The following is a 25,087-nucleotide window of genomic DNA, read 5'->3' as shown; positions in this document are numbered from 1 at the left end:
ACAGAGAGATTAAATAATTTTTTGGAGATTCTTTCCACACCTAGTTAATGGCTGAGTTACAATTGGAACCCACTGATATTGAGTATCTGTATAGTCAATATCTATAGTACATTAAGTCTGGAAAGGCAAAAGGAAGAAAAAGGAAAATGACTTTCCTCACGTCTCCAGAAATCAGACCACATAAGAACCGTATTATTTGTCTACTTCTAATGTCAGACCAGCCTTGTAGGACAATGTGCTTCTGTGTTCATATTAGGAAATGCACTAAGTCTGTCTTCACATCCCTTGCATATATATATTTTTTAATGTTTATTTATTTATTTTGAGACAGAGAGAGAGAGAGCAGCAGAGGAGCAGAGAGAGGGGGAGAGATAGAATCTCAAGCAGGCTCTTCACTGTCAGCGTAGTGGGGACAGGGCTGGATCTCTGGAACCATGAGATCATGACCTGAGCCAAAATCAAGAGGCAGACATTTAACTTGCTTGTATATATTTTTTATTCCATTATATATTTACTGAGGATCTATTTTATGCCAGGTCGTGGCAGTTATCAGGAATACTATAATAAGAAAGATAAATACAATATCAGATAGGAAACATCTGGATGCAAAAAAAGAAAATCTGACTCAAGGTGGCTTGGGCAACAATGGTAATTGTTTGGCTCACATAACTGAAAAATCAGAGGAGAACTTCCGGTGAGGCTTGATCGAACACCTCTGTCTTCTCTGTTTCTTCTCACTTCCTTCAGTGGTGTCAGTCTCATCTTAAGCCTGGATCCTCTTATGGTTCCAGGACAGCTGGAAGTAGCTCTAGGCTACGAGCTTCTTGTTAATGTCCAGCAGAAAAGAAGCAGCATCCTTGTCACAGCAGTTCCAGCAAATACCCAGAGGTACGCTCTGATTGGACCAGCTTGGTCACATGCCTAGCCCTGAGTCACAAGGATCAGCCAACCCAACTGGATTAGCCTAAATCACATGCTACACTTCTGGCCCAAGAGAGATGTCAGTTCCAGCTAAACAAAATGGATTCCCAAACGAGAACGGAGGACTGTTAGGAAAGGAAAAGTCAAAGCCTACCAAATGGTTACTGTCTTTATGGAACTTAAAGCCTAATTAGAGGAAGAGTGTACAAATACAGTCAATCAAAGGAAATTGGGAACTGGGACATTTTACCAAAATAAAATGCCGTAGGACTAGCTACATAATTTTCATGGTCTAGTACAAAATGCAAATACAAGGTCCCCTTTTCAAAAATGATATAGAAATTCAAGACAGCAATAGCATTAAATCAAGCGTGAAGCCCTTTTAAAGTCCAGGTCACCTGCCTATAAAACCATCCCCATTCCTCTATAATGAAACCTGAAGGTTAAAAAGGAATTAGCCAGGTAGGGTACCCCAGGTAGAGGTAACAAGTTGTTCAAAGGTTTGGTGGCAGGAGATCAGGTTTCCTAGAAAAGTCAAAGGGAGTTCAGTGTGGCCAGAAGTCTGAGTGCCAGATGCAACAGGAAAGATGGGGGTGGGGGCATGTCAGGCAAGATCCTGGTAGGTAGGATCTGGGAAACAGAAGACTCCTAGGGCTCTTGTTTAGTGGCTCTTATGAGCCCATCCATCACCATCCCTTGCTTATGTTAACAATCACCCAGAAGAATAGACAAGCACCAAGGTTTCTCTACATAGTCCTGGAATAAAAGTTCCCTACCATATTGACGTATACTAAATTTAACTAGAGAATAATTGGATACAATCATAAATTATGAAAAGCATTTACAGGTTGAAAGTCATTATAAAATAATCCTCTCTGGATTTGTTTTCCTACTTTCTCAAAGATTTCTCTCATTAGTTAGCTGTACTTGGTACAGATTGGAAGGTTTCCTAAAAATCAGCAGGGGAAAAGGCCCAGAAAGAATACACAATAGCATTGCAAATAAATATGTTGTGCTATTCATATGATTTCAAGCACATTTATTTTCTAAAAATTTCACAATATATATTTCTGAAATAAAATATGCACCTACCGAGCAGGCAGCTCTTATAATGTGCCAATATTATGATTTTTTTTAGGAAAAACATATTATTAACATAATTTAACTGAGTATAAAGGATGTAAGCTATATTTAAAATTTGACAGTTGAAGCTGACACAATCTTTCACTGTTCCTCAACTAGAAGTGAAGGCCCTAGAAAAGCAATCATTATGTAAATAGAGAAAAAGCTAATTGTGTAACTAGAAACCAAATTTCCAATATTTTGTCCACAAATATAATCAGGTCTGGAGAGTATTAGCTCTTTCACTAAAACAAATGAAGTGTTTATGTGATGATAATTATTCATAATAACCATTCTGGCGTATCCTTCTTCTCTGTATTTTTATGAAAATATTGCTAGCATGAATATATTATATGGCCAAATTGAATGTGTAAGTATTAAGCCAAGGACCACAATTCTGACAGATAATCAAAACTTTTTTTCAAATTGTTTTAAAATACAGAGTCTTAAGATCTGTTCCATTCATACTGAATCAGAAATCTAGCATTATTAGGCCCAGAAAATTAGAATATGTAAGAAATCTCTGTAGATCCTTAATGCTCAACAGAATTGGAAGTCTCTCTGGAACTAGTCTAAGATACTTAAGAGGAATTCTGTTAAATATTTAATCCAATTCATGTTTGCATTTCAATTATAAGAAATATACATTTACTGCTTCATTGTTGCTCACTAAAAAGGCATTCACGGTTGGTCTTGTTAAATATAAGATAAATGTTATATTATTAAATATAAGAGGTCTTGAATTACAGTCATTTTTATTCATTTTAAGCACATCATATCTTATTAACAAGGCAGAATTAAGGAGATGCCAGTATATACTAATAGACACATTCATTGCTAATAGAATTACACAGGTAAATCACTCCTAACAGATATATTGGCTGGACCTCAATACCTTTGGAATATTTGCCTGTAGCTCTTACCTACATGGGAAAAATAAAAGTTTATTTAACTTTTTTTTTGCAGGAACATATTATTCTAGAAATTTGAAATCAAAAGAAAAATGTGGCAGTCTATGGAAATAGACATCACTAAAACTAGTTAACAGAGAATCTTATATTCATTGAGATTAGTACCACAATGGAAATTTATTTTTGTAGTTTATTAGATACACTTCCATAGATAGACATGTCACGAGAAATAAAGACAATGGAAAATATGTGTCAAATTTGATGAGGGGTATAGAACCATCTCACTATAGATACTATTTGTATAGATATCTATCTAGCTTGGCTATAAGGTAATAAGACTGCACCTTACAAAGAACTACATTTAACAGGCTCATCTTTTATAGTCACATCCATTTGTATTTAGGTATGTTAGCCCAACTCACAAACAATAGATTAAAAAATGATACTTTCTGTCATTCATCCATTCTATCACTTAAAAACTCTCACCGAACTATACTGAGCGCTGAAAGGTACCAAGAACTGTGCTCATTGCGGCACATGAAACAAACATGGTGCCTGCCTTTGGCAACTTGCCACATGTTAAGAAAGATAAACATGAAACCAATAATTACCAAGCAATTACAAGTGTGACAAGTACTACAAAGGAAAAGAATAGTTGCCGGGAAGGTGTCAGTAGCGGGTAGAAAGAGCTATGAGGAAGTTCGAGAACTCCTCTCTGGGAAACAGCATTCATACTGAAACACTGAGACTATGGAGAGGTACAGGAGTTAGCCAACTAGGGAACGGAAGGGGGGAAAGCACAGCACAGGGAAGCGGCAACATGTGTGAAGAATAAGATACAAGCTGAGCCAAGTGGAGACTGGAAGCAATTATGCTGGACTGTGATTGCAATACCGCTTGCGGACCGGGATGGCCAAATCAATTACGCATCCTCTTAATGGCCTTTCCTGTTTCTCTTTCACTCTTGCTTCCCTCATTTCAGCTCCCTTTGATCTCTTCCCATGTAAATCTTTGTATTAGGTTCTGCTTCTAGGAGAACCCAGATATTAAAGTTATATTATCAAAGCCTCAGATGAAATTGTATAAAGTGTTTACACAGCCACAAGCACTTAGCATAGAGCATGTCAGAGCATTCCTATTAGAAAAGCATCATGGCTGTTTGCTTTTTATCCTTTGAATGAATTTTTGCATCATCTAAGTCTACTAGTGATAATGAAAATAAGCAGGATAATACAAATAAAGATACACAGAGATTTTAAATTATATTGTTATTGAGACATACTTGGAGTAACTGTAAGAGATTAAGATGTTTCTCCTACCATAAGCACTGTCAGGAAGTAATTCAGACTATGTTGCAATATGTATGCCACTCAAGTAAAACCAGAACCAGTATTCTGAATGAAAAAAATCCAAATCAGACCAACGCTTACCTGCCGTGCTAGCCAATATTGGTTAGACAGCTTGGGAAGAGCGCATTGTCATGCTCTAATATTATCAAATTATATTTATACTCTTTTAGTAATGTCCTTAGTTTTTTCAAGGTCAAATAGAGACAGTCCATTACCAGAAAGAAAATATTTTATTTTATTTTATTTTATTTTATTATTTATTTATTTATTTATTTGTATTTATTTTTTGTCCCTCAAAATAAATTTTAAAAAACTTTAAAAATAAGAAAGGAAAGGAAAGAAAAGAAAAGAAAGGAAAGGGAAGGGAAGGAAAGGAAAGGGAAGGGAAGGGAAGGGAAGGGAAGGAAAAGGAAAAGGAAAAGGAAAAGGAAAAGGAAAAGGAAAAGGAAAAAAAAAAAAAAGAAAAAGAAAAAAGAAAAGAACCCGGATCCAGAAACAAGACAAAGGAATTTTTTTAAGTTAGAGATTGTTCTCAATAACACGATGATTCTTCCCTAATTCTGATTGTACAGATGAACATGTTGCTTGAGGGATGCCACATAACATTAACCACCCCTATGTCTCCACAATTCTTTGCAGGTCAACTATCCTTGGCTGTCTTTTTGATGTCACTTGTCTCTCATTGCAGTAACTGCCTCCACAGTTAAATGCTGTTACCAGGCCTCTTTTTGGGGGTGGATAGTATCCACCTCTTTACTATGTGTAAGCCCAGACTTTGAAAGGAATCTTCTTTTGTCAGCCCTGACCTAGAAAGCAGAGCCAGCAACTGAATTTAGTGATGCTTGGTGGCCCTCTCAGTGCTGACTTGTCATTTTTTTGGAAAGTATTATGTCCTCCAGGATATATAGTGAAACATAACTTTTTGGGATTTTCCCACCTTACATAACCTATGCATTCATAATATATTCATGCCAACATGCCTACCTCTGTTTGCTTTTAATCCCAATTTCAATTTGGAGTGTCACTCCAAAACTGGCATTATCTTACTTAATATATATCATGATTTTTCCATGCTTGTATAGGATATCTCAGCAGTGTGTTTACATAGTTTTCCAGGGTCCTTGCTGGGATATTAAGTCCTACCTCTGAAGAGGATCCTCATGAAGCTGTCATTACTTAGAATTAAATCTCTCTTCATCCAGTGCCCTCAAAAGTCAGTCCTGTACTTACCCTCACAGCTCCCACCAGTACATGTTGCCTACACTCAGCCTTTCCTTAAGGCTAGAGTCCCTTTCTTCTTTCAGCAGATGGAGCAGATCCCCAGCTGGATTACATTGTGACCTAACCCAAGTGTTGACTGTGTGTATCAGATCTGGATGGCATGCATGTTATTTTGTAGGTGAGAGACATCTGTATCATCGTCAAGCAGTGGCAGAGCTCCAGCCTTTAGAGCAGAAGAATGGGTTATTTCTGCAGGCTCACAGAGTTCAGAGAAAACTAGATTCAAGAGTTTCAACTCATCAACACATTTATCAGCATCCCATGCTTTCACAAACAGGGTGCTGACCTTCACATGGCAGATCTAGCTTGGATGAGAGTTTAACCTTCTTTGGAGCTTTCTCTACTCTTCTGCTGCAGGGGATGAATGCCCCTATATAAGCTACCAAAGAGGCCTTTGACTTTTACACTTGGCTTTTAACTGACCTTCATTCTTGGCTTTTATTTACCTTTTTATACATCGTCTGAGCAGAGTAATAACCACCCAATTCCATTATTTTCCCCATATTTCTAAATCTCTGATACAAAGGGTATATCCCAACCACAGTCCCGTTGTCCTACAATGGAAGCTTATTCAGAACACTTACTCAGCCATGATGCTGAGGGAAGTACATGTATAGACACATCCTCTTCTTTACCTGGCTCCCTCTAACTTATCCTTCATCTTTCCCCATAAATGCTAATTACCCAAGGAAGTGTGTTAGGTTCCATTCACTTCTTCTTCCGCAGAACTGTATATACCCTCTACCATATTATCGACATGTTACATTGGAGTTACCTATTTACTTGAGATTAGGCCCCTTACTCATTATTAGTTAATAACTCTAGCTCAAAGCACAGTGACAGACACCTAATACTTATTCAATAAAGGTTCTTTAAAGAATAAATAAGTTAATACAGTTTGATACTATGGCTTCCTATTATCTAGATGTCCTTTGATTCAGCATGCTAAACTCATCAGAGAAAAAGAAAAAAAGGAGTTAACTATCAATAAAAGTATTCATTGGATTTACGGGCAAATCTCCTTATGCAACTATAGAGTGACTAGACATCATCCTCTAACGCTACTTTTAAAACTAGCTGTGTATATCATGTAAACATCACATGTCATTATATTTATTAGGTTTGCAGACTTTTAATTTGGGATCCGTCAGCATTGTCACCATTGTTTAAAAATACACTGTTCCTTATCTAAAATGGCACCATAATGAACTGGCTGTCTTACTCATCTTCTCTGACTGTCCAATGAGTCATATCATATTTCCTTTCAAAATCTTTTGTCTAATTTTTTCTGACTAAATGCTTAAACAGCTGACATTATTTATGGGAACACACCGAAAGTGAGTTGAAAGTTAGTGTAAACCTAGTCCATTTTATAAGGCACAAGCATTTAGGATGGAATCTCTAAGGTACTATGTCAATGTGTCAATAGAAGGAATTATTTCATCTTCTTATGTAATATAGTTATGTTCTCTCTCCCCCCCCCCCCCCTCTTTCTTTCCTTCTCTCTCTCTCTCTCTCCTGCTGCTTGGGATGTGTGCTGCCTCTATAACTACTGGCTGCAAAATATACTCTGAACACTATTTTCACTTTTCACTCTTTTTTGTAAAAATGAAAACACTCTTTGGATTTCCTTCAGTTAGCAAAAACAGATACTAATGTTGTTGTTTCATCAGAGTGAAGCGGCATAACATGATCCTCCAAAAAACACAGGATACCTGTACTCTGTTTGCAGGCTCTCCTGTGTGAAATTTGACTGTGATGGTTATTTATTTTTTTTAAATATATGAAATTTATTGTCAAATTGGTTTCCATACAACAGCCAGTGCTCATCCCAAAAGATGCCCTCTTCAATACCCATCACCCACCCTCCCCTCCCTCCCACCCACATCAGTCCTCAGTTTGTTCTCATTTTCTAAGAGTCTCTTATGCTTTGGCTCTTTCCCACTCTAACCTCTCTTTTTTTTCTCCCTTCCCCTCCCCCATGGGTTCCTGTTAAGTTTCTCAGGATCCACATAAGAGTGAAAACATATGGTATCTGTCTTTCTCTGTATGGCTTATTTCACTTAGCATCACACTCTCCAGTTCCATCCACATTGCTACAAAGGGCCATATTTCATTCTTTCTCATTGCCACATAGTACTCCATTGTGTATATAAACCACAATTTCTTTATCCAGATATCACCTCACACCAGTCAGAGTGGCCAAAATGAACAAATCAGGAGACTACAGATGCTGGAGAGGATGTGGAGAAACAGGAACCCTCTTGCACCGTTGGTGGGAATGCAAACTGGTGCAGCCACTCTGGAAAACAGTGTGGAGGTTCCTCAAAAAATTAAAAATAGACCTACCCTATGACCCAAAAGTAGCACTGCTAGGAATTTACCCAAGGGATACAGGAGTGCTGATGCATAGGGGCACTTGTGATGGTTATTTATAAGGTCATCTGTGCTTATCTGAAAGAGCTGGGAGGATGAAATTGGCCATATTATTGAAATTGTTCCCAAAGGTCAAGAATGATATTTTCGACCAAGCATCTAAGTCTCTTATTTGTAAAAGCATTAAAAAATTAATAATTTAAATAAGTAATAATACATGTATAAAGTGGACATATCATATATATCATTGATAAAATGTAGTGGTATCATAGATTTTGTTTTTATTTTTACTATTTCTGACATAGACATAGTGACATCTCTGGGGACTCTTTAGGATGTCAGAGTTCAAAATGAGTCATGGAACTCTCTGAAGTTAAAGCCAAAGTCGTTATCTCCTGAAGAGAAAATAAAAATTTTTAGAGGATATATTAAGATAAAATTATCAGTGAAGTTATATACACTTAGTGATATATAAATTAACAAAGGTCTATTCTTACATACATTGGCCCATACATTACTAAAATTTACCATACTAAACATAGTCTTATTTGTCATCAATAAACTTTCTGATTTAAAATTGCTATTTTGAGGGGCGCCTGGATGGCTCAGTCAGTTGAGTATCTGACTCTTGATTTCGGCTCAGGTCATGATCTCAAGGTCATGGGATTGAGCTTCATGTCAGGCTCTATGCTAACCGTGTAAAGCCTGCTTGGGATTCTCTTTTTCTCTGCCCCTCCCCAACTTGCGCAAGCTCTCTCACATGCACACGCACTCTCTCTCTCTCAAAATAAGTAAATAAATATTTAAAACATAAAATAAAATATAACCTCTATTTTGAAATGATTCCCACATTTAGGTAGGTAAAACTGGAAGGTGAGGAACTCTTCCGTTGCAAGGCACACATTTTGGTTTCATGTAGTGATGAATTCCTGGCATAACGTGTGCGGACCACATACAACAATTGGAAGACTTTCTATATGCTAAGTGTCTACAATCAAGCACCATGTTATGTGAGAATTCTTATGTACTAAAACTATTGACTGAAGACACTTTGAGCTTTCTTTGTGGCCCCTATTTTTGAACTGGCTTATAGGTGCGAAGGCTTTAGTTTCCTTGGAACATCTTATCTAAAGTCCTTGTCAAACTCCAGAAGAAATGAAACAATAAACAATAGAAAGAGCTTATCTCATCCCTGTTAACCAACTGGTGAGATATTCAAATTACCGAAAATCGACCCACAGGGTCTTATAAAGTAACACAATTATTCAGACTATAGTGATTAGACAAAATAACATAAAACAGTGGTGGGTTCCAAACCTACCTCCCCCATGTGCCACTCCCCATTCCACAATACCAGAAAATGGCTAGTTCAGTGCTTCAGTGATGGCTACTTAGCAAATGGCCAAGTCCAGTTCCTCTGTCAGTCACTGCTAGACAGAACTGACTTGGAACTTCTTTGTCCTTCATGCTTCCCCACAAAGGACTGTATAGCTATGTTCAATCCATGACCCCCTAACGCATCATGGCAGCCTAGCAAAAGATATTGGCATGCTTTTTCCACCCAAAATACCATCATCTGGCACAAGACACTCTAAGGCATAAGTAAAACATACTCATGTTTATTACTTCACGAGCACCGATAGCCCGTGTACAAAATATCTTACATGGTCCAGTTAACAAATTTTAATAAAGGCAAAGCCATTATTTGGAAGATAATCCCCAAAACAGTTTATATTGTGAATATCTCTAGATAGTTTATCTGTTTATTATTTGCACTTCATCTAATGCTAAGTGAAACTAAATGCAAAACACATAAGATTTTAACTTGTTCTTCGGATTTAACATGCATATAAGATTTAGTCATAAGATAGTTTAAATACATCGGGGTAAATAAATCAAAACTTAGTATTCTAGAATTTTTAGTACAAATCCTTTTAATATGCCAGCAGTATATCTATACCTATGAGCTGGATAATTCCTAAAGTCAATTACCTTAGGATATACTTATCTTAAAACTTTAATCTTAGAAACAGCACAGTACACTTGAAATTATATTAGATAATGTAAACTCTGTGAACGTGACAGTTAATAAATAGCGTGTTATATTTTAATATCCCTGAAGATTGCTTTTAAAATCTAATAATTCTCAGGGTGCGTGGGTGGCTCAGTTGGGTAAGTGTCTGATTCTTGATTTCAGCTCAGGTCATGATCTCTTTGTGAGATCAAGCCCTGTATAGGGCTCTGCACTGACAGAAGGGAGCCTGCTTGGGATCCTCTCTCTCTCTCTCTCTCTCTCTCTCTCTCTGCCCCTCCCTCACAAATAAAATAAACATTTAAAATCTAATAATTCCCTGAAGCAATTTGAGTTAAATAATCCTTACAAAAATTAAGCATTTTCATTTCAAAAGGAGCTATTATTGCCTATCTGAAATAAAACTTGACTGGATGGCACAATGTTAATGGTTCCTTGATATTTTCAGAGAAAACAACCAAATAATATCTTTATAGTGTAGTAAAGGCAATTTCATGTAGTTTTTTCAACTTGATTTCTGTTCAGAGAGTGGAGGGTTAAAAAAGACTTTGAAGCATCTTATGATAACTTTGGAGACAAGGGCTAACATTCTTATAACTTTGGCTCAGAAAAAAAGTAAAAAGCTCATAGAGATTTATTGACTAGAAAATTTTTTAGTACGTGTCAATTTGGACTTTGAAACATCATATCAAAATGCATAGCTAGATTCCTGTTCCAGAACAGCCATCAAAATGAAAACACAGTCTCATTCAGCTAAAATTCCTATCAAATCTAGAGACACAAGAGTTTTATAATTTACATAAATATGGATGTAAACTTTCATGCATTTAAATAAGTTTAACATTTCAAATAGATTTCACTTCCAGTTTTTAAAATAAAGTGAGATGAACTAAGAATTTATATTCAAATTAAATATCCACTGCCATTGAAAGTGATGGAAAAATTAGTTATCCATGAAGCAAAAAATACCTTTTTAGAAGCTAAATGCTGTAACATAAAAGTGTGACAAATAACTCACAATCTTTAGTTCTAGCAAAAATTTAGTGCCCAGCAGGTATCTACAAAATCTTAGTGTGTTCTCTACCTCTGCCCAATACTTCTGGAAAATCTTCACCAATATAGCTATGTATGATCTCCATCTCTCAGCATATCACCATTTTTCTGATTTCTGTGAGAAAATGTAGTCCATTAGATATGAAATCCCACATCTTTCTCTTAAAATCATTCTAATTGGACTTCATCATTTTCTCTTTCTCTCTGATTTTTTCTCCCTTAAGAGCCAATCACTCTGCATATGCACTCATGAGCTGACTCCATAAATTACTTCTCTTCCCTGTATATTATCCCCACCATTTCCTCTACATTTGTTTCTTAAACTCTGTATACAAATATGCTTACATTTTAATATGGGTATTAAAAAGTAAACTTGTCTTATACCCACATATCCCTACATTCAGTCCTATATATGTATCTACCAATGTGTCTTCTAGCCATGTTTCTTTTTTTTTTTCTTAAGTTTACTTATTTATTTATTCAAGCAATCTCTACACACAACGTGGAGCTTGAAATCATGACCCTGAGATCAAGAGTCACACACTCTACCCACTGAGCCAACCGGGTGCTGCTATCATCATGTTTCTATGAGCAATAGTTTATTTAGTTTATATTCTATGTTTGTACTTCCTTACCCTTTTATACCACTAAGTTTTGCTTTTAGTCTTTCACTTAAACTTCCTTTGCCAGAGTTATTAATGAGAGCTAACTTCCAAATGCAAACATTGTACAGTCCTTTTGTATGTTATCTTCCTGCATTTAACAGTCCACCATTTAATCCTTGAAATTCTACTTCCCTTTAGCTTCAGTGATTACACTTTCATCTGGTTTTCAAACACACTTTCTTAACTTTCTCTTTCTCTGACTACATCTTAAATATTAGTGTTTAATTCTATACTTCCTCTACAAGTGATCATATTCATATCTATTACTTTAACTAAGGTTAATAACTAAAGTTCAGTCCATCACTTAACTAATTACAAGGGTGATTTCTATGCTAAATATTTAGAGATTACTAAAATACTAAAATTATATCAATTAAGATGTCGAATGCTTGGTTAATCTTCACTCCAATCTTCTAGGTGACCAGTTAAAACTGAATATAATATATACAAATGTGGGTGTGCCTAAAAGTTACATAAATTAAGTGAAATCTGGTGTTAAACAAACTTAGGTTGAAATGATAGGTCTGCTACATAGTAGCTGAGTGGCTCGGGCAAGTGACTTAACCCTCATTCAGTTTAAATTCTCTTATTTGTAAAATGCGTCTAAGTAATAATACCTACTCTACGGTATTGTGGTAGAGTTTTATAGGATAAATACTTAATAAAGTCCTTGATATTTAATAATAATATTTGAAAAAATTTAAAAAGACAAACTGCTAACATTTTCATCCACAATTTTATCAAGCAAATTTGGCACTTGGCATAATTACAGTAGATAGGCCCTGAAATTAACAAAGTCGAATGTAGATGGCAAACCAAAAATGAACAAAAAGAGGGTCAGAGGAAGCCTTCGTTTCCCCAAGAGGCTCCACATGTGGAGATTCCCTGGTCAAACGAAAAAACAAATTCAGACCTAAAGGAAAGGCTTTATTTGACAAGACTATTGGAAAAGGAACGTGTGACTGTAGCAACAGGGAAAATGCTCCAATCATAAGTCCTATAAGTTCTTCCACAATCAGGCAGAAAAGGACATTCTTTTATAGAGAAGAGCAGACAAGGATAGAAAAGACCAGGTGTGGGAGTGGGATGAGCACGTGGGACAACTGGTTAGTTGAGCAGGCAGTGTTTTCTTTGCTGTCAGTCAATTCTTGGGAGGGATCTTTGGGAGTGAGGAAGGTTGTTTCACATTACAATATCTGCTTAAGTTCCCATTGCTTGCCTAACATAAGGGTGGGTCACAGTTTGGGTTCCTGGGAAGAGAGAAACCTGTCTAAAATTTGGTAAAGTCAAGTTAATAGGCATTTTGTCGATATTGGTCAGTAGGTACAAACAGTTCAGCTATTCAATGGTGAGACACAGCAAGAGAATTTGTAGCATGTGTCCAGCCTTGTCCTAGGTAAACAAGAGGGCCATCCCCAAGTCTCATCTAGGTCACTTAAGAGAAGTATGGTTCTTTGCATAAATCTTTCCTGGAGAACACAAAAGTAGGGGGATTTCTTAATCTCTGCTGTTTTCTGGATGTATAGGGCCTAGATGAAGTTCAACATTGTCACTCTCTTCTGGATTTTGGAGCTTTGGTATAACTCACTTGCTCCCACAGTTAGTGGCTGACCCGGGCAGAGTGGGGATCTGGTTTTTCCATGGCCACTGAACAAATGGTGATAGAAGAAATGAATGAATTTTCAAAAACACAGGTGTTATTTTAAAAGTTTTCACCTTCTGGGGCACCTGGGTGGCTCAGTCGGTTGAGCATCCGACTTAGGCTCAGGTCATGATCTCACAGGCTCATGAGTCCTAGCCCCTCATCAGGCTCTGTGCTGACAGCTTAGAGCCTGGAGCCTGCTTCAGATTCTGCATTTCCCTCTCTCTCTGCCTCTCCCCTGCTCGTGCTCTATCTCTCTCTGTCCCAAAATAAATAAAAATTAAATTAAAAAAAATTTTGGGGGGCGCCTGGGTGGCTCGGTTGGTTGAGCGTCTGACTTCAGCTCAGGTCATGATCTCACAGTTCGTGAGTTCAAGCCCCGAATCGGGCTCTGTGCTGACAGCTCAGACCCTGGAGCCTGCTTCGGATTCTGGGTCTCCCTCCCTCTCTGCCCCACCCCACTCATGCTCTGTCTCTGTCTGTCTTAAATAAAACATTAAAAAATTTAAAAAAAAAAATTTTTTTTTTAATTTTTTTAATTTAAAAGTTTTCACCTTCTGTTAGGTCTTCTTGGGAGAAGGAAACTCAATTTTCTGCCTTCAGGTTCTACTGTTGCCATTGTTCCCTTTTTTTGTATCCTATTTCTGTACACTGCTAATTACTAGAATTGGCATCAGCATTAAGCAATTGGCAAAGAAAACTGTCTGTAGACATGCTCCTCTTTGATGTTAGAAGGTTTTCATGCAGATCCTTATGGGAAAATAATGAAGTTGATTTAAAAGATTTATGCATAGTTTACAAAAAATGTGTTTGTTAGTCTTTCTTACCATTAATATTAGGTTATGCCATATTAATAATGATGTTATAATTCTTTCTATTTTTCAAAAATTGGTTTAATATTTGTACCCCTCCCCCCCAAAGAAAACTCTTATGTAATTAGTTAATACGTATTAGGAATAATTATTCTTCTTTGGGTGAGTTTATTAGTTATTTAATCGGTATTCTTACAGAAATGTGATTACCCATACTCCAGAAACAAAAATCAAACATTAAATATTTCACTTATATACATACACGATACCTGTATGTTTTTTCACAGAGATCTCCTTCTTTAAGGCCTCACCCCTACTGTTCTAGTCTACACTATTCCTCTCTTTCCTGCCACACATCAATAATCCTATAAATTCTCTTGTGTTGGAGAATACTTCCCTTGTGTTGGATACACTATTCCCTGATTATTCATATTTTTCCTTTCTGAATTTATTTCGTTATTTTTATGGAACACATTTTCTAATGGCTTCTTTTTTATTCTCTCTGTTGTAGGTTTATATTATATTTTATATTTATAGATTTACATTTATTTTATATTTTATTAATCTATTAGTAGAGGGAAAGAAAAAGGACAGACATGATCAGTCCCTATTTTTAACTTTTTTATCTCATAAATAATATTTTTATTAAGTTTTTAAAAATTTTTTTTCATTTTATTTCAGAGAGAGCACACACAAGTGGGGCAGAGAGGTGGAGGGACAGAGAAAGAGAATTTCAAGCAGGCTCCACACTAAGTGGAGCTCCACTTAGTGTGGAGCCTGCTGTGGGGCTCAATCTCATGACCTGAACCAAAATCAAGAGTTGGACACTCAACCAACTGAGCCACCCAGGTGCCCCAATAATATTTTAAAAGGAATATGGAGGAGGGCACTTATTGGGATGAGCACTGGGTGTTGTACAGAAACCAATTTGATAATAAATTATATTAAAAAAATAAAATAAAATAAAATAAAATAAAATAAAATAAAATAAAAAAGGAACATGGAAACCAGGCCCAACTGATAAGGCTGACATTGTGCCTTAAGATGTTTGCCTTCATCATCAGCTTAAAAATACAGAAAATCCTGTAAGTTCAAAACTAAATGTTTATTTAGCATTAAATTTTCAATCTAAGAATAATATTTGTATAATCTTATTAATTTCAGAATAAAAATTCTATCAGGTGCCAGTATTATATACTGTGTGTACACAGTATATAACAAAGGAAGGGAATTTGGGGGTTTCCACAAGGAGAATAATTGACATAAAGTATTGCTCAATTCCAAAGTAATAGACACTTTAATTCCAACTATTATAAGCTTGGATCCTAATTACACAGTTAGACCAGAACTATGGAGAAATAAAAACTTTAGAAAACTGAAAATGTAATTCTAATTTTTTTTAATTTTAAGTTTATTTTATTTTTTTGACAGAGACAGAGTGAGAGCATGAGCTGGGGAGGGGCAGAGAAAGGGGGAGACACAGAATCCGAAGCAGGCTCCAGGCTCTAAGCTGTCAGCACAGAGCCCAACGCGGGGCTCAAACCCACGAACTGTGAGATCATGACCTGGGCCGAAGTCAGACGCTTAACCGACTGAGCCACCCAGGCTCCACTGTAATTCTATTTTGAATCCCAGTTTTAATCTTTTCATGCTAAACTGTCTTAGCTTCATAAATAGAAGCATCTTTTTTTCTTCTTCTTCTGTCTTTAATTGATGTGCCCCATCAATGCAAAATACATCATAATAATCAAATAGAGATTGGAAAAGGGGGCCTTCAGATGATTGTCAAAATTGGCATTTGACTTTATTGAATAACCAAGAATAAATAAAAGAACAATAACAATCCTATTCACAAGGTGTTCATGCTGTCACGAATAAAAGTAGTTAGAAAATGAGGCCCTGTCTGCTCACTTGTACTGCCTCAGAATTTATAAAATAAGTCAATAAACATTTGTGGCTGAATGCTCTTTTTATTAGCTTTCAACATCATTGTGTCATCTGAGAATTCTACATCATATAAGCTAATTTTCTGTCAAATCCCCTTTACTGTTTCTTTATACCTCCAGAATCAGTTTTCCCTCACTAACCTTGGAATCGTGGCTTTGTCCCAAACTGGGCATCACTTCCTGACATACATAAATACCGTGGCTGCTAGTTATACATTTGTAGTAGAAGAACGGTGTTATTATTGTTACTATATGTTATTATGATGTTAATATTTAGGATGCTACTGCTGCTGTCTATAATCATGATGATTGTGAAGATGATATAAGAACAACACATTCTTTTTTTTTAATTTTTTTTTTTTATTTTTGAGAGAGAGAGAGAGAGAGGAGAGACAGAGTGTGAGTGGGGGAGGGGCAGGGAGAGAGGGAGACACAGAATCCGAAGCAGGCTCCAGTCTCTGAGCTGTCAGCACAGAGCTCGAAGTGGGGCTCGAACTCAAAAACTGCGAGATCGTGACCAGAGCCGAAGTCAGACACGTAGCGATCTGAGCCCCCCCAGGTGCCCCAGCAGCACATTCTTCTTAAACCAGATTTATCTTGAATTCCTTTCAGGTGCTTTTATGGAGGGTTCATTGCACTTTCAATAAGGGTGACACTATTCACCATCTACTTTTATTCTTCCATGTAGATATGCAAATCATCGCAATTTCTTCATTGTTTTCTATTCAAAAGACTTCTGCCTCCACCAGTTTCAAGCTCTTTTCTTCAGTTCCCCAACGGGATGAACAGCATACTTTTTTTAGGTCTTTGGGTAGGGGGAGAGCTGCTTTGCTTTTATTCAGTTAGGATCCTAACAGGAAGGAGATAGTCCACTAAAATTGGGGTCTTTTGGACAGTGTATATCTGCAAACAAACTAATTACCAAAACATAAGTAGATGTAAAGGAAGCACAAAAAGTAGGAAACAGAGACTGGCAGTGTAGAGGACTTCCTGGAGGAGGAAACAGAGACTGACAGTAGCAGAGCTGTCATCACCCCTACACACTAAGAAGAAGGGGAAGAGGAGGGAAGGGAGGTGGATGGAGCCTTGAGAGAGCCTGTGACCTTCAGTAGAGAACACCACCAGGCCAAGGTAAACTGTCAGGGAAGGAAACTGAGAAATAAACCTCCTCATCTCATCTCCCTCCCTCCTTCTGTTTACTTCAAACAAAAGCCAGACTGCACAGGAGCTTGCTGATATAATCAACACAGGCCTGGCTCCTGGAAGAGAGCACTGGTGGAGAATGGCAAAGAGCGGATGTGGAAGAAAGCTATCTGGCAGAGGTCATGACCTCTGTGCCTTAGCATCCATTCTTGTCTTCCATTCTGCTTGGTCAGAAAGCCTGAAGATCGGGGCAGCATGTACTACAGACTGGAATTGTTTCAGCTTTCCTTCTTGCTTTGGCATTCACTCAAATCTGTGCCCTTACAGGTCACCTCATAAAAAGATTGGAATTGCAGTCCAAACGTGTTTTATACTGCTTCTGAGACCCAAAAGTCTCCCCAACCACTGTGCCATTTTCCTTCATGATAGGACATTAAGGTGCATCTTCTCATCTCTACCTTTAGAAGAGATGATCTGACAAGTGCCAGGTTACAGACCCCCCACAAACCTCACTGATGGATCACAGGTGTCTGAAATTTTCCAGAGATTATTTTCAACCTTATGGTACATAGGTGTTACTAAGGCATAGAAGGTCCTTGCTACTTCCTGATCGCTAGATCCTGGTTGCATAAAGCCAGGTTGCATTGTATTTCAATGTTGAAATATCACCTTGATCAAGGTTCCTCTAAGCTATTTAATAAAAGCCAAAGAATAGGCAAGGGAGCAAGGCACGAATATGAAATATGAATATTGTCAGTGTTATGTATATGTATATATAGAGATTATTTCTGATTTTGCTGACTTATGCTAGAGAAGAGCACACCCAACAAGTAAATAGCCAAATATCGGGAACAAGAGATTGTGTTGAATTATGCCACTAAAATAACACATCAGGAACTGTGACTGTAAGTTGCATCATTACCTGGTTTATTTAATGACAACCTAATGAAGTTCTCCACGATGCATCTAGGGTTTTTGTTTTTGTTTTGTTTTTTAATGTTTATTTCTTTTTAAGAGAGAAAGAGAGAGAGCACGCGTGCGCACCCAAGCAGGGGAGGGGCAGAGAGAGAGAGGGAGACACAGAATCCAAAGCAGGCTCTAGGCTCTGAGCTCTCAGCACAGAGCCCAACCCACGAACCATGACCTGAGTCAAAATCAGACACTTAACCGCCTGGGCTACCCAGGCACCCCTTGTTTTTATAGCTGGCCAAACAGATATATTAAGTATACGTTAGGAATCACCAACCCTGCATCTATAGTCTTTGATAGTGTCCTTAATCTCTGTTGTTATTTCAAGAATGTGTTATTACTTTTGGTACACCCTCTCTGATGGTAAAGGTCTAGGGGCTTTTGTTTGTACTGTAATAGCCTTTACTTTTTTAATCAGATAATTTTAGTATTCTATCAGTTACTAAAAATATCCACTCCAGCTATACATTCTGGGATCATGGAAATAATAGTATGATTGGTCTAAGGACTAACCTTCACATATTATATTTATTCCAATATTCTCAATTCCCTGTTTTCAGTTTCCTTCCTGTACAGTATGCTAGCATGCTGATTGCATTAAGTGTAGACCATTGTTGAGTTGAGTCTACTATTCTGGCATATTTTTATTATCACTCCTGGGTACTCACGTCAATACATTAAATTCTGAATCCTAATTTGGTTCACTGTTGTCAATATTCTGAGCTGAGACTTCCATTACTTGCCCCTTCATATCAAACAGCCTTCAGGCACACATGCCTCTTGGGATCCTGCAGACAAAGATTGGGGAGGTCTTGTGATGTATAGGTTATCTCCTCCTGGACCCTGTGTTATACCCTTTGTTCACTGTAGACCATGTCAGGATCAAACTCAAGTATAGTCCTCTAGAAAAAGAAAGGAAAGTGAGTCCTGTGAGAATTGGTATCAGCTTGGGAAGCCAGTGACTCAGGAAAACTTTAATGCAGGGATGTACAAATACCCTGCAGATAGAGGAATAGCTTGATAACAATAGCATGAACACATAAGGGAAATTTGGATATTGACTCAGCTTCAACATTGCTTACCCGAAGGTCTCCAGCCCATGTCTTTGGGCCCCACCATTTTTCCATCAATGTCATTACTTTAGTGTAAGAAATTTGTTAGGATAGACCGTATAACTCACGCTGCTACTTCGAGACCCTCGCAATTCTGAGTTTGATTCTCAGCTGTATGTACCCTGTAACTATTAGAAATAAAATATTTCAAAATTGCTTTGGAGACCTTTGACTCTCCATGTGTGTTCTTAACTTTATAGTCATAGTTTCCAGCGTGTCTTTCTTTTTCTATATATGTTCTCTAAGGTGTTAAAAAGTAACCGGGTGATTCAACAATTACTATAAGCTTTTTTGTTACTGTATGTATGAGAAACCCCCAAACCACCCTTTGGGTCAGTGATTTACCAGAAGGATTGCAAGACTCTCATATAGTCATATTAATGCTCTGGCTCATTTACAACCAAGGATACAAAGCAAAATCAGCAAAGGGAAAGGCACATTTGGTGGAGTGGAAAGGACATTCGGCACCAGCTCCCAAGAGCCCTTCACCAGTGGAGTCACATAGGATCTGCTTACTTTTTCCAGCAACTGGTTGTGACAAAACATCTATCTGAAGAGCTCATTAGAGACTCAGTTCCTAGGAATTTTACTGAGGGCAATTCAAGTAGGCACTCATTGTCTAACACGTACCAAAATTCCAAACTCCTAAAGAAAAGCTGTGTTCAATGTAAAACACGTTATTTGGTACATCAAAACATCAAGTTGTCCACCTTAAATATATACAATTTTTATTTGTCAATTATACCTCAATAAAGACAGAGAAAAAAACACATTGCACAAGTAGTTTGGGCACAGTGAGCTACTCTTAGCAGTTCTGGAAACAGAACACTCCTCAAGTCCAAGTTTCCACATCCAGCCAAGAGCCAATGTTGCAAGTGGGCCCTATTAAGGAAAGCAATCTCTGATCTGTTTTGTTAACCGTTTTCTGCACTCCATATAATCAAGTGACATAGTCACTTGTTCTCCCGAGATATTGTTCTCTGCACGCACTTTATTTCACGTCCCTCTGATGATAACTTCAATAATTGTGCTTTTTTTCAAATACTCTGAATTACTTTTGTCTCATTTTTACCTGCAAAGGGAGTTATCATGTACTCTTTAAATACAGGACAAATGAAATTCCAGAATCCCATTTTAAAGACCTTTGTCTTGGGGCTACTTCTAGGAGTGGTTGCTGTTCAGTCAGGGGTCTAACAGTAAACAAATGGAATAATAAAAATTGAGATCTATCGAAGGGAGGTATTTAAAAGAACATAATTACAAAGGCTAGAGTAGAGAGACAACAAAAAGAATTGTGCAGAAATGCAGCACTGCTCCCTGCTAGCATCTGGGATGTCAACATCGTAGGCACTAGGGAACAGGAGGAGGATTGTTTGAACTCGGAAAGAGAAAACGTTATGTTGGACAGCAGCCCTAGGGGGAGCCTTCTGCCGAAGGATGCAACCAGCCAAAGAACCTAGAAAAATGAACAGCCTGAGCTCACGCTCCTCTCTCCTTTGGACCTCTGGCTCATTAGCTCAATTAGAAGCCAGAGCCAGAAAAACTGGAATCTCACTGATGTAATCAATATAAGTCTGTCTTTCAGGCCAGGGGACAATTTGGGAAAGTTTAGAAAGTTTGACCTGGAAGGGCAAACAGAAGATGTTTGGCACTATTTGTAATGCATTTCCCATTTGCCAAGAATTCTGCCTCCTTTGATTCAAATATCTTCTGGCATCTCACTTCCTCAAAGAATCATTCTAAAAATGAATTATAAATAATGAGTTTCCTTTCTACTTCCTATTTAGATATTCAAGTTTTATCACTATCACCTGTCAATTTTCCCCAAATATACCATTACAATGTCCTTCTGTATTTTTTTTTTATTTTACAGCATTTTTCTCACTATTACATTTCCCATTTTTTAGTTGTTTAGTGTCTCGATGACCTTAATAACTATTCACATTATATTGTATAAAACACATCACTTTTAAAAAAAGCTTTTAGTTAGAAACTGATCAATGTATTTTGCTCAATTAATACAATATACAGTTCAGCAGTCTGTGTGTGTAAATATGGCATTAATGTGTTTTCTTTCCTTGCTAAAATCTAGCCCAGTAAAATGTTTAATAGAAAAAAAGGAAGCAGTTTATAAGTCAATAAGACAGGGATCCTAATCAAATCTGCTGCTTGCCAGAAACACATCTTGATCAAGGAAACTTCTCTCAATTTCTGCATCCTCACTTACATTATGAAAAGCTTGGTGATGAAGACCTCAAGGTCTTCTTCCAGGCTTAAGAGTCTGTTTACTGATTTCAGTCCAAATTGTATTAGCCATTTTCCCCATCTCTCCCCCCAATCAAGTATATAGAGTGCTTTCAAGAATATATAAAACCTCTATGCCAGTTATTCCACAGATTTGAAGTGTTCCTCTGAGAGTCAACATGTCCAAAATTGACTCTGAGATCCAGTGTTCCTCTTTAAGGGTTAGAATTATAAAACAAATGTGTTCCAGTACTGGCATTTCCTCATGATTCCGTTATAATGACTTAGTGGGTTACATCTTAATGGTAAAAGTACTCTCTTGTTGAATTAAGGAGGTTGAGACCAAGAAGAAATTTAAAGCTTGTTTTTTACACGTATATTTCTTTCTCATCTGCTATTATTTCTTTTCACATCCCACTAATAAATCCACTGGCTGTCTTCACAGAAGCTTTTACTGACACATATGGTCACTGACGTGGTTCCAGCCTATCAACAAGCCTTTCATTCATTACCCAAGATAAGGAGCCCAAGACCCCATCCAGTTAGTACCAATTTCAGAGCCAGTCCCTCTCCTTGTCCTACAGGTGACTTCCTGAGGTCAGGGGCCAAGTTTTGCCTCATTTTAATGTTAAGTCTCCATCTCAAAATGAACATGGGATGTATGTTACATGCATGTTTGCTCAATGCATGTCCTCTCTCTGTCCTCATGAATAGACAAAATCTTCCCCGCCTTTTTCTTCGATGTGTGTTCAATCTCAACCTTATGATTATAAAAACTTGTTCTAACCTCAGTCAGGGGAGACAGATTTGAGCCCACCTTTTGTCTCCTTTCTTGGGCCTTTTGCAATATATCTTTCTCTCCGCAAATGACCACTGTTACCATGTTTGGCTTTCTGTTTCACGCAGGCAAATGAACTCTTTTCAGTTAGGTAACATTGTGTGGACCATACCATACCAATTTTTATATTGTTAAAAAAAAAAGCCGCAGGCTCAAAATGGTGTCACTTAGAATTTCCAAAGTGGTGGTTAATACATAATCAAATTGCAGTTTTAACTTCCCTTAAAACTGTAGTCTTAACCAGTCAGTCAGGAATTTCTCAATCCAGCCAATGAGTTGACCACCTGGGTCTTCTCCAAACCCACTGGCAAAGAAAGATGAGGTAATCTGCATGATAAGACACCTTGTTTTTTCCTCCTAGAAAGTGTCCTCACTTGGAACAATCCTTTTCTTTTGCTAATACCTTTCTTGTCCCCACCCTCCTTCTATAAAAATTTTCCATTTTGTACAACTCCTGGCAGTGCCTCTTTAGACTAGCTAATGCGGTGCTGCCCCATTCATGAATAATTTAATTAAGCCAATTACATCTTCAAATTTAGTTAAATTTGGCTATTTAACAATATATAAATACATAGTTTTTATTGTATCTAAGATATTCATTAAACCTTCTGGACTATACTTTGACCGAATATTATCTCAACAAGACAAATTTCAAAGTCTGTAATTTGCCTTTCTTTGCTACATATGACTAGCTGCTATTTCCAACTGACATGTAAGTAGGCATTATTTTTGTCTATTTATATACATTTTTTGACTGGATTTGAATGGATTAAGCCATGTAGTACATTAGAGTCCAGAAATGGTTACATGTGAGAAATAAAATGAGAGACTAGAATGTACCACAACTCAAATGGAAAAATGAAAAGTTAAAAAAAAAAGTGAAAAATACCAAAAAAGAAAGCACTACTCATCCTGCTCATTGCTCTGTAGAAGAGAAGCATAAACATTAGAAATGTGGAATCTTTATTTTTAATATATATAAGAAGTACCACTCTTTTTCCCAATCATGAAAAACCAAAATAATTAGTTTTCCTGACTTTCCCATTCCTCACCTATGTGTGTGTGCACATATAGTGTGTGTGTACATCAAATCCGGAATGTATAACATTTGATGAGAATTTAAAAGTATAAAGCAATGTAGGTTATCAGCTATCATTAAATTCAGGTAGCCTAGACACTTCATGCAAGTGGCTGTATTAATATCTAAAGCAACTTCCCTATAAAGAAGTCACTCCTCACTTAGCAAAACAATAATTATTTGGCAGTTACTCGCTTTCTGTTATTTACTGTGCTAAAAGTGCTAGAGACATAGTCTAGCACTATGGTTAACTATGGTTATCATAGAATTTACCATATATTTAGGGAAAAATGCACTTTTAAAACATGCATAACTAAGTTAAGCGTTAGGAAATGTGTTACATGAACATATCAAGAAGAGCCCAACAAAGTCTGAGAATCAAAAGAAAAATATCCAGAGAAGAGAGATTAAGATTAAATATAAATACAAATAATATTAGCTGGATAGAGAGAGAAGGAAAACTTCAGGCTGAGGAAAAAGCCACTGTGAAAAACTTACATATCAAAGGAGTATGGCTGGAAGAGAGAGCAGAGCAAGAATGTAGCTCTAGGTGAAGCTGGAGAGATGAGCCTTTGGGGCCATATTAAGCATTTTGGCATTACTCTGATAGGAATAGGATTTATTCGAGGATGTTAAAAGTCAATATCATGACTATACTTCCACTTTAAAAACATTCTGTATATAAACCACAATTTCTTCATCCATTCATCAGTTGATGGAGTACTACATGGCAATGAGAAAGAACGAAATATGGCCCTTTGTAGCAACGTGGATGGAACTGGAGAGTGTTATGCTAAGTGAAGTAAGCCATACAGAGAAAGACAGATGCCATATGTTTTCACTCTTATGTGGATCCTGAGAAACTTAACAGAAACCCATGGGGGAGGGGAAGGAAAAAAAAAAAAAAAGAGGTTAGAGTGGGAGAGAGACAAAGTATAAGAGACTGTTAAAAACCGAGAACAAACTGAGGGTTGATGGGGGGTGGGAGGGAGGGCAGGGTGGGTGATGGGTATTGAGGAGGGCACCTTTTGGGATGAGCACTGGGTGTTGTATGGAAACCAATTTGACAATAAATTTCATATATTGAAAAAAAAACATCATTCTGGCTTGTCTGAAAAAAAATGTCAGAAAAAACTACGGTTAGAGACTTTGAAATCTCAATTAGGAGGCTGCTATGGTAGTTGGAGTAAGACATGGAGGCAAACTGGCTTGGGAATGTAGCAGTGGGAATGGAATCAATGGGATGCTCTTGGTTAATACACAGACCATAAAATTATCAGGTCTTGCTAATTTATTGGATACTAGAAAGTGAAGGACAGAAAGAAGATGGGAATAATTTTTAAGATTTAACTTGAGCTTTTAGGTAAATTATGGTGCCCTGTATAGAGTAGAAAGGGTAGAGAATATATCTATTGGGTGGGTGTGGGTGGAGACAGTGAATTAAGGTTTGGATGTTTCTTTGAGATGGTCAGGTGATATTCAAAACAGCTTAATATATGTGTCTAGGTCAAAGATGTAGACATAAGAATCATCCATATTTAGGGATGCCTGGGTGGCTCAGTCTGTTAAGCACCTGACTCTTGACTTCAGCTC

General features: G+C 37.2%; 1 pseudogene; it reads left to right on the top strand.

The window, feature by feature from the left end:
* The window catches only part of LOC122218399, a 165,595-nt pseudogene that overhangs the window by 32,587 nt on the left and 107,921 nt on the right, over positions 1 to 25,087 (top strand).

The sequence above is a fragment of the Panthera leo genome, chromosome B1 (genome assembly GCF_018350215.1).
Source record: "Panthera leo isolate Ple1 chromosome B1, P.leo_Ple1_pat1.1, whole genome shotgun sequence".
Lineage (NCBI taxonomy): Eukaryota > Metazoa > Chordata > Mammalia > Carnivora > Felidae > Panthera > Panthera leo.
This window is presented reverse-complemented; position numbering and strand designations above follow the sequence as displayed.